Source organism: Molossus molossus, unplaced genomic scaffold (assembly GCF_014108415.1).
Source record: "Molossus molossus isolate mMolMol1 unplaced genomic scaffold, mMolMol1.p scaffold_m16_p_9, whole genome shotgun sequence".
Lineage (NCBI taxonomy): Eukaryota > Metazoa > Chordata > Mammalia > Chiroptera > Molossidae > Molossus > Molossus molossus.
Window position 1 is genome coordinate 444,528 of NW_023425403.1, and position 7,973 is coordinate 452,500.

General features: G+C 63.7%; 1 protein-coding gene across 1 annotated transcript in view; it reads left to right on the forward strand.

The window, feature by feature from the left end:
• Positions 1-6,088: 6,088 nt before the first annotated feature.
• DLGAP2 (DLG associated protein 2) overlaps positions 6,089-7,973 on the forward strand; it is a 65,009-nt gene continuing 63,124 nt past the window's right edge. The window contains exon 1 of the mRNA XM_036250106.1: positions 6,089-6,146. The gene's annotated coding sequence lies outside the window, so the exon portion shown is untranslated. The remainder of the gene's footprint in view (positions 6,147-7,973) is intronic.

Here is a 7,973-nt window from a genome sequence, read left to right on the forward strand (position 1 = left end):
CCCAAAGCCCAGCAGACGGTCAGCTCGCCACGCTGTGCGCTCGTCCTCAGAAGCCAGGCTCACGGAGCCTCGGTGCGAACCCCGAGGGGCTGCGCCGTCACACCTGCAGCCGGCCCGCCACAGGCCTGGTGCCCGTTCCACCCACACCTGTGCTCCGTGGGCTCCGTGGGCTCTGGGTGCCGTGGACTCCGTGGGCTCCATGGGCTGTGCCCTTTCTGCCCACGGGGAGCAGCCGCCTGCCACCATCACATTTCCACCCCATCTTCCCCCTCGAGCGCGTAACCGAGAGGCAGGAAGAACACTGAGCCCTGGGTGGGATGAGCACCTTCCAAGGGCCCTGCAGACCCTCGGCCGTGAGCACAGGCAGGTGGACCGGAGCAGAGCACAGGTGTGCGTGGGCGGCAGGGGTGCGGATAGCCCAGAGTGGGGAGCAGGACCTGGGAAGAGACAGAGGGCGGTGCCCAGGTGAGCGGCTGGTGCAGCAGAGCTCGGGGGTCTGCACACAGCTGGGCGGGTGGGGAGCAAGGACAGGCCTCCTGTCGGCCACAGTACGACACCCGCGCTCGGGAGCACCTCCCGCTCCCCGAGGTGAGAGCATCGTCTCAGCCACAGAAGGTGGGGTGTCTGGTGAGAAACCCGGGCAGGGACTTCCTGCCCCTGCCGACTGCCCCCTGGTCGGCCCCCCGCCGGCTTCGGTTTCTGCACAGGAGCTGGGGCCTGGGCAGGGCCCTCACCCCGCCGGCCCCTCGGCCAGTGCTCGCAGAGGAGAGCTCATGGCTGCTCCCCAATAGCGTGGAGCTCAGGGAGGATTTCTCTGGAGAAAGGCACAGCGTGGAAATGAGAATTCGGGGGACTGTGGGCGGCCACTTGCCACCATGTCCCTTGTGCACCCTGGCAAGGGGGCCAGTGCTGGGACCCGCGGGACGCGTGTGTGAGCAGGAAGGCGGCGGGTCCCTGGCACCGGGAAGAGTCTGCGTCGGTTTTGCTGCTGGTCATGAGCTCCTGACCCGACACCTTCTCGTGAGCAGCCGCTCTTCGTGCGTGAACATGGCTTTCCTTCGACCTGCTTCTCCGAATACGTGGTTCCTCTGTGTGCTTCCTGCCGGCAGGGTGCAGAGACGTGTGCTGGTGACTTGTATGTACGGGGGCCTGAGATCCGAGGCTCGGGCGTGTGCGTTGGCTCTGCTCTCGGCCAGGCCTTGCAGGGGTGTGCGGGGCTCCGGGCTCAGGGCTCAGGGCTCAGGGCTCCGGGAAGAACCTCGCACCTCACTGAGGCCTCCAAACATGTGGGGTGAAAGGAGCTGGACCCCCAGGTGCGGCCCTTGGTGACCTCAGGGGCGTTCCCTGCCCCCGAGGCCTCCGCTCCCCGTCCACCCTGCTGGCCGTGGTCACTGCGGCCGGACCACAGAGGGTCCGGGCCGTAGCGTGAGGCACGGGGGTGTGGGCGTCTGCAGATGTGACCCAGATCGTGGTACGTGTCACTGCTTCTCGAAATGAGCGTCCGCAGAGCCGGGAGGCCGCTCCGACAGTGCGGGGCCGAGAGTTACACCGGGCAGCACGCGAGGCAGGCGCACAGCTCGAGGGGCCGGCACCAGGAGGGCACGTGGCCGCCCTGCGTGGAGGACCCCGGGCCGGGGCGGGTCAGCTCGGGCCCGTGGAGGCCGATGTGTCGGCCCAGCTCCTGCTCCTCCCTCAGCGGCCTCGGGCCCCGGGTGCAATCGCTCCATCCCCTGGAGTCCCAGGAACGGGGCGGAACTGAAATGACCAGAGACACGGGTGACCGTTCCCGAAGAGCCCTCCTCAGTGGCGCCCCCAGGAGGCGGTGAGCCAGCCCTGAGTCCAGCCCTGTCTGTCTTTGTGCACGGACAGCGTGGGCAGCGTCCAGCGGCCTCCGGACTCTCTGTGATGCCAACACTCTGGAACCAGAAGTGATGATGATACCGACGGGGCGATGGCCAGAGGGGGCTGAGGCCAGGACCCGGTGTCCAGACACTTGGCGGTGGACGCATGGCTCCGGCCCTCGTCACGCCGTCCGCCGTCTCCCGGGGCCTGGACTCCGTGGGGCAGGCAGTCACCACGAGAAGAGTCCGACGCACCAGACGGCGTGGCCGGGCAGGGCAGTCTCGGTCTCGGTGTTGATGGTGGTTGTCCTCGGGGCGCCGGGCTCTGGGGACCCCAGCACAGCCACTTCGCGTTCCTCCTTGAACCCCTGATGGGGGGGACTCTGGCGGGGCCCAGGGGCGGCGGCTGGGAACTGTGTTCATGCTGTCAGCAGGTGCGGGTGTTGCCCAGGTCCCGGGACAGCGTGTCCTCCGTCGGTGTTTCCTTTCCCGGGTCGTCTGACTTCTCCCCAGCCCCGTTCTGCTCCGGCTGCTCACATCATGTTTGCCCCTGAGCTTTTAGGGTGCTTTTTCATGGAGGGAGGGCCTGAGCCCGTGGGGAGGGAGGACGCTGCAGCCACACGGGGGTGGTGCCTTTGCTCAGGACAGCAGGTCACGACCTCTCCTCCTCCCCCAGCCCCGCTGTCTGCTCTCGTCTCCGCCCCCGCGGGGACACCTCCCAGCATGCCGAGTGCCTCTCGTGCCCACAGGCAGTGTCGTCACACTGATGACCCAAATATGACCCAAACCAGCCCAGTGCACCTGGTGAGCCTCACACGAGAAATGGCTCATGTGTGTGTCAGCGAAGCACACGCAGACCCCTGGCGCCGAACACCTGGGGGTGGGGTCCGGGCGCCCTGGGAGCAAAGGCTGCAGGGGCAGCTGAGGCAGGGGGGACGCCCGATGTCCACACGGACTGCGGAGGGCGACCAGAGTCCGCCGTCCTCACGGGCCTGCCCCAGGCCGCCCTGTGGACGGAGCCCTTCCTCTGGGGGCCGTCCACCCACGCTGGTCACCTGCCCAACATCATTCTTCTCGTCCTCTGCCTCTTTGTTCGCGGGACCCCTGACTCGTTCCCTCATCTGTCCAGGGAAACCCTGCCGAGGGGCTCGGTGCAGAAGGGCCCTGAACAGACGCGGGGGTCGTGGTCGAAGTGCCCCTCAGCCTTGGAGACGGAGACAGTGGACCAGCCAGGTCTGCCTGCGGCTGTGTGTCCCCAGGTGATGTGCTCAGCCTCTCTGGTCCTCGTTCTCACACTGAAACATGTACAGGCCGCGACCGCCGGACACATGCTGTGAGGACAGGCGGTGAGGAAACCACGGAGCCTCCGTCTCCCCAAGAGGCCCAGGCTCACGGCCTCGGACAGCAGCTCCCGGGGAGCGGGCGGCACTGTGTGACCTTGCAGGTGACCTCGGGGAAGGCAGGAGGTCCGTTCCCCCTGGTGGCACCACTTGCATCCCGTGCGCCTGACACGCCCTCGGCTGCGGCCACGGAGGCCGTCGTGCAGGTGGATTCAGTGTGACCAGGGGGAGCACAGGACACAGCCACACCGGCCACACGTGAAAGAGCACCGCTGTGGCTGAGCCTCGTGTGCGGTCAGTCCCATGGCGTGGACGCAGCCAGTGCTGTGTGTGGGCGGCGAGACCCGGCGGGAGTCACACCGGGAAGGGCGGCTTCTCCGACGGAGACTGAGACCCCTGGCGGCACTCGGATGTGGGGGGGGGCTTCCCAGACGCTCCGGCCAGGGCACGTTTCTGTCTCTGCTAAGAAGCCAGGGCGGAGGTTGGACACCACGGCCGACAGGTGTGCTCACCTCACCTGTGGTCCCTGCGGCCTGGCCTCCGGGCCGAGCTGCGGTCCGTGTGCACGGTGAGCACAGAGGCTCAGCGCAGGGCCCAGGTGCCGGAGGCCGAGCGCAGACCCGGCCGAGCTGCTGTCCCCACGCACCAGGCTCAGGCGGCCGGTCCTCGACTTCACTCAGGTGGGGCGGAGGACGAGGTCTGAGAAGTGTTCCCGTGAGTGTCTTCCGGCCCAGGCAGGGAAGGTGGGGGGCTGCCGCTGTGGGCGGGCACCTGGTTTGAGGCTGTTCGAGCAGGATGTGCCTTGTGCACGCGGGGCGTCCGGGCGGCGACGCACAGGCTGCCCGGTGCCTGTCCGGACCGAGGGTCACACGCTGGACCCACATTTCAGCTGAGAAGACTAAGCCCGGCGGGCGAGGCAGGCGACGGGTCCAGGTGTCAGCAGGCACAGGTGGGCTTCTCGGTTCACAGTGAACCCCAACTGGAGCCTGGACGCCCCACCCTCCCCCAGCTCGTGTCGTCCAGCCCTGCTCCCTGCTCCTGGCCTCGGGCTGCTCAGGGAGCCGTCTGCACACGGGAGGGCGTCCGGTGGGCACAGCCCCGCACACTCCTGCCGGCCTGGCTGCCTCTCCTGAGCTGCGCTCACACTGGCCACTCGGCGTCGCCGTCCCCCGCGTCCACGCTCGCTCTGAGACCCTGCGCTTGGCTGCGTCCGGTGTAGACGGCGAGACCGAGCGAGGGCTCGTGTGGCTGATGCTCCTGACTCCATCCCCACCCAGCGCGAGACGCTGTCAAGGTGAGACGCTGGCCACGTGGCTGCGGTCTCCATGGCAACTGCGCTCAGAGCTGCCTGTCGCGTCTCGTTGTGTCTGCACCACACCGCGCACAGCCAGCGGGCTCAGTGTCTCGGGGTGTCCGTCCAGGACGCACGGACGTGAGGGGCGGAGGTGCTGTCCAGGCCCAGGTGGGCGAGTCCTGCGCAGCCGTGTGATTAGACCTTTTGTGAAACGCTCGACGCAGGTCAGACGCCACACGTGTGAGAGTCTGTTACATATGCAGAACGTGGTCGTACTTTCAGAAACGGTGACTGAAGAGAGACCTGCTTCCTCCGCACCCTCCACAGAGACCTCGGCTCCCTCCCTGTGAGCTCACTGGTGTGTCAGGTGGGGGGGGGCAGGTGTGGGCACCACGTGCTGGACTCTCCCCGCCGGGCCCCAGCTGGGCTCACTGTCCAGTGTCACTAGCAGGAGTCGTGTGGACCACGGTCTCAGACCCACTCATGATGGCGGAAAGTCTGCATAACACACGTGTAGAGTGGAACAAGGACCTGTACTGATATTTGCATGACAAAGAACACAGTGGGATGCATGTATGATGAAATCCTGTCTGTGTCCATGTGGAGACGTGTCACATGTACAGTGAAACCCCATCTGTGTCCATGTGGAGACATGTGTCACATGTATGATGAAACCTTGTTTGTCTCTGTGTGGAGACGTGTCACATGTACAATGAAACCTCACCTGTCTCCGTGTGGAGATGTGTTACATGTATGATGGAACCTCATCTGTGTCTGTGTGGAGACACGTGTCACATGTATGATGAAATCCTGTCTGTGTCCATGTGGAGACGTGTCACATGTACAGTGAAACCCCATCTGTGTCCATGTGGAGACACGTGTCACATGTATGATGAAATCCTGTCTGTGTCCATGTGGAGACGTGTCACATGTACATTGAAACCCCATCTGTGTCCATGTGGAGACACGTGTCACATGTATGATGGAACCTCATCTGTGTCTGTGTGGAGACACGTGTCACATGTACTGTGAAACCCCGTGTCTGTGCAGAGACCAGCAGCCTGCATGTCTCGTGCTGGATCCTGGGGTGCTGGTGCCCGGGCACAGCAGTGCCGCAGCCCAGTGGGCCCAGAGGGCAGGTGCCGGTCAGGAGACGTCCTGAGTGACCCACACCTTCTCCGGGCAGGAGGAGAGATTTGTGTTTGTGACAAGGGGACCTGACATGAATTGATATTAAGCATTAAAAGAGGGCAGGAAGCTTTGAATGTTGGGGTGAGGCCCCTGACAGGGCCGGCTCCCCAGGCAGCACGGGGTGGCCCGCCGTACGGTGCTGGTGCTCCTGGGACCCGCCCAGCGGCAGGCGCAGGGAGGTGGTGCTGGGCCGACAGGAAGGGTGCTGACCTGAGGGAGCGTGAGCCGCCCCCGGAGCAGGACCGAGTGGGCGACACCAGCGCTGAGCACTCGGGGAGGCGCAGACCACCGCTCCGAGCTGCGTGGCGCCAGGGTGCGCGGGCCTCCGGGCGGGGGCATCGTGGGGACAGGGTGACGACGTTCTGGGCGCGACCCGGACACACACTAACGGTGACTCTGTTTCTCTCTTTGCAGACGAAGAGAGCGGGGACCTGGTCCAGCCGGGCATCAGCTTCCCAGGGCCGGCGGAGGAGGATCTAGGTAGGGTCTCTCGGCCCAGCCGGACCTCGGGCTGGGGACCGTCACGTCGGCCTCAGGGGACCTGCCCACCAACACACTCACTCCTGTGTTCCACTCAGAAGAGACCTACGTAAAGTGTGAAATCGAAAAATGTCACGTTGCCCTGGCCGGTGCGGCTCAGCAGAGTGTCGGCCTGTGGACCGAAGAGTCTCGGGTTCGATTCCAGTCTAGGGCACGTGCCTCACTGCGGTCCGGTCTCAGCCCTGGTCGGGTCATGCGGGAGGCAGCCAGTCGACGTGTCCCTCTCTCTCCCCCTCCCACTGTATCTGAAGAGAAATGGAAAGATGTCCTCGAGTGAGGATTAAACAAAAAAATCTTTTAAACGAAAGATTCCTCGCGTGGCAGCCACGTGCGTAAAGCTGTCCTTTTGGACATCGGGGTGTGGCCGTGGCCGCGCTGTGCCGGCTGCCTCTCGGGGCAGAGCGTTGTCCGTGGCGCAGACAGGGAGCCTCTGACGGTGCCTTTGGGGAGGACGCGGCCGTGTGCCCGGCGACGGGGAAGCTTTCTGGGGACTGACCTCACGTCCGTGATGGGCGTGGATGAGTGCGGCACATCTAACCGGCCACGTGGGACAGGGAACGAGGGTTTGGGGCAGAAGTGTCCCGACGGGAGGGGTACAGACACCCGGCCGGGCTGTTTCTGCAAATTGAAACTAGTTTTCAGTTACTGACTTAGGACCTGGGGACTCCTCTCCGTTTCTGGGTGCAGCCCCCCCTCTCCTCAGTGCCGGTTTCAACGAGCACAGTCCCTGGACTTGATGCTGCCAAAGGAGTGCAGTGCCCCCCGTGGGTGCCCTTCCTCGAACGGGGAACGTGCCCGACCCCGTCAGGCCCTGTCAGGCCGCGTCTGTCCTCATTCTTTGGCTGCACCGACAGGAAGCCCTCGGCGGGGTGGTGTGCACACGAGAGCCTCATCCCCCAGTCTGGAGGCTGTGAACCCCAAAGTCAGGCTCTGCCGAGGCCCCTTCCTGGGCCCGGAGGTGTCTTCTCACTGGGTGGGGGCGAGGCGGCCCCAGGCCTCTGTGACGGAAGCAAGGTATTCCCAGGTGTATTTGTACATGCACACACGTGCACACAGTCACACATGTGCACATGGTTGCACACTCGTACACACGTGCACACAGTTACACACATGCACGTGGGTACACACATGCACACGGTTACACACACATGCATGCAGTTACACACATGCATGCACACACGTGCACGCAGTTACACAGTGCACATGGTTACACACTCGTACACACATGCACACGGTCACACACATACACATGGTTACACACACATGCATACGGTTACACACGTGCACATGGTCACACACTCATGCAGACTTGAACAATAACACGTGGCATCGTTATTCCTCCTTCCAAAGCTGCTCCCAGGACATGGCACTGCACTGGGACGCCTCAGACACGTGAATGACGGTCTCACAGTCAAGTGGCCTCGGGGAAGCTGGGGCGCAGGGAAGGGAGGACGGTGTAGACACTGTAATGGCAGAAGACACAGTTCATTTACCCCCTTCTCCTCGTTCAGTGGGTGATTCCTTCTCGTTTCCTTGTGTAACAGTTTATATTCACGACACGGATTTCTAAACTGGGGTTATGGCTCCGTGGGCTGAGATCAAGGGGCTGAGTCACTGCCAGCAAATCTTTAAATGGAAAAATAAATAAAAAGAAAGGACAGGGATGTATAAAATGTACAGAATAAAGAGACCTACACGCATCATACGTAGAATGAGCGTGTGTGTGCGCTAGGTCACCGTGCTAAGTGCACTACGGTGTGTGAGGAC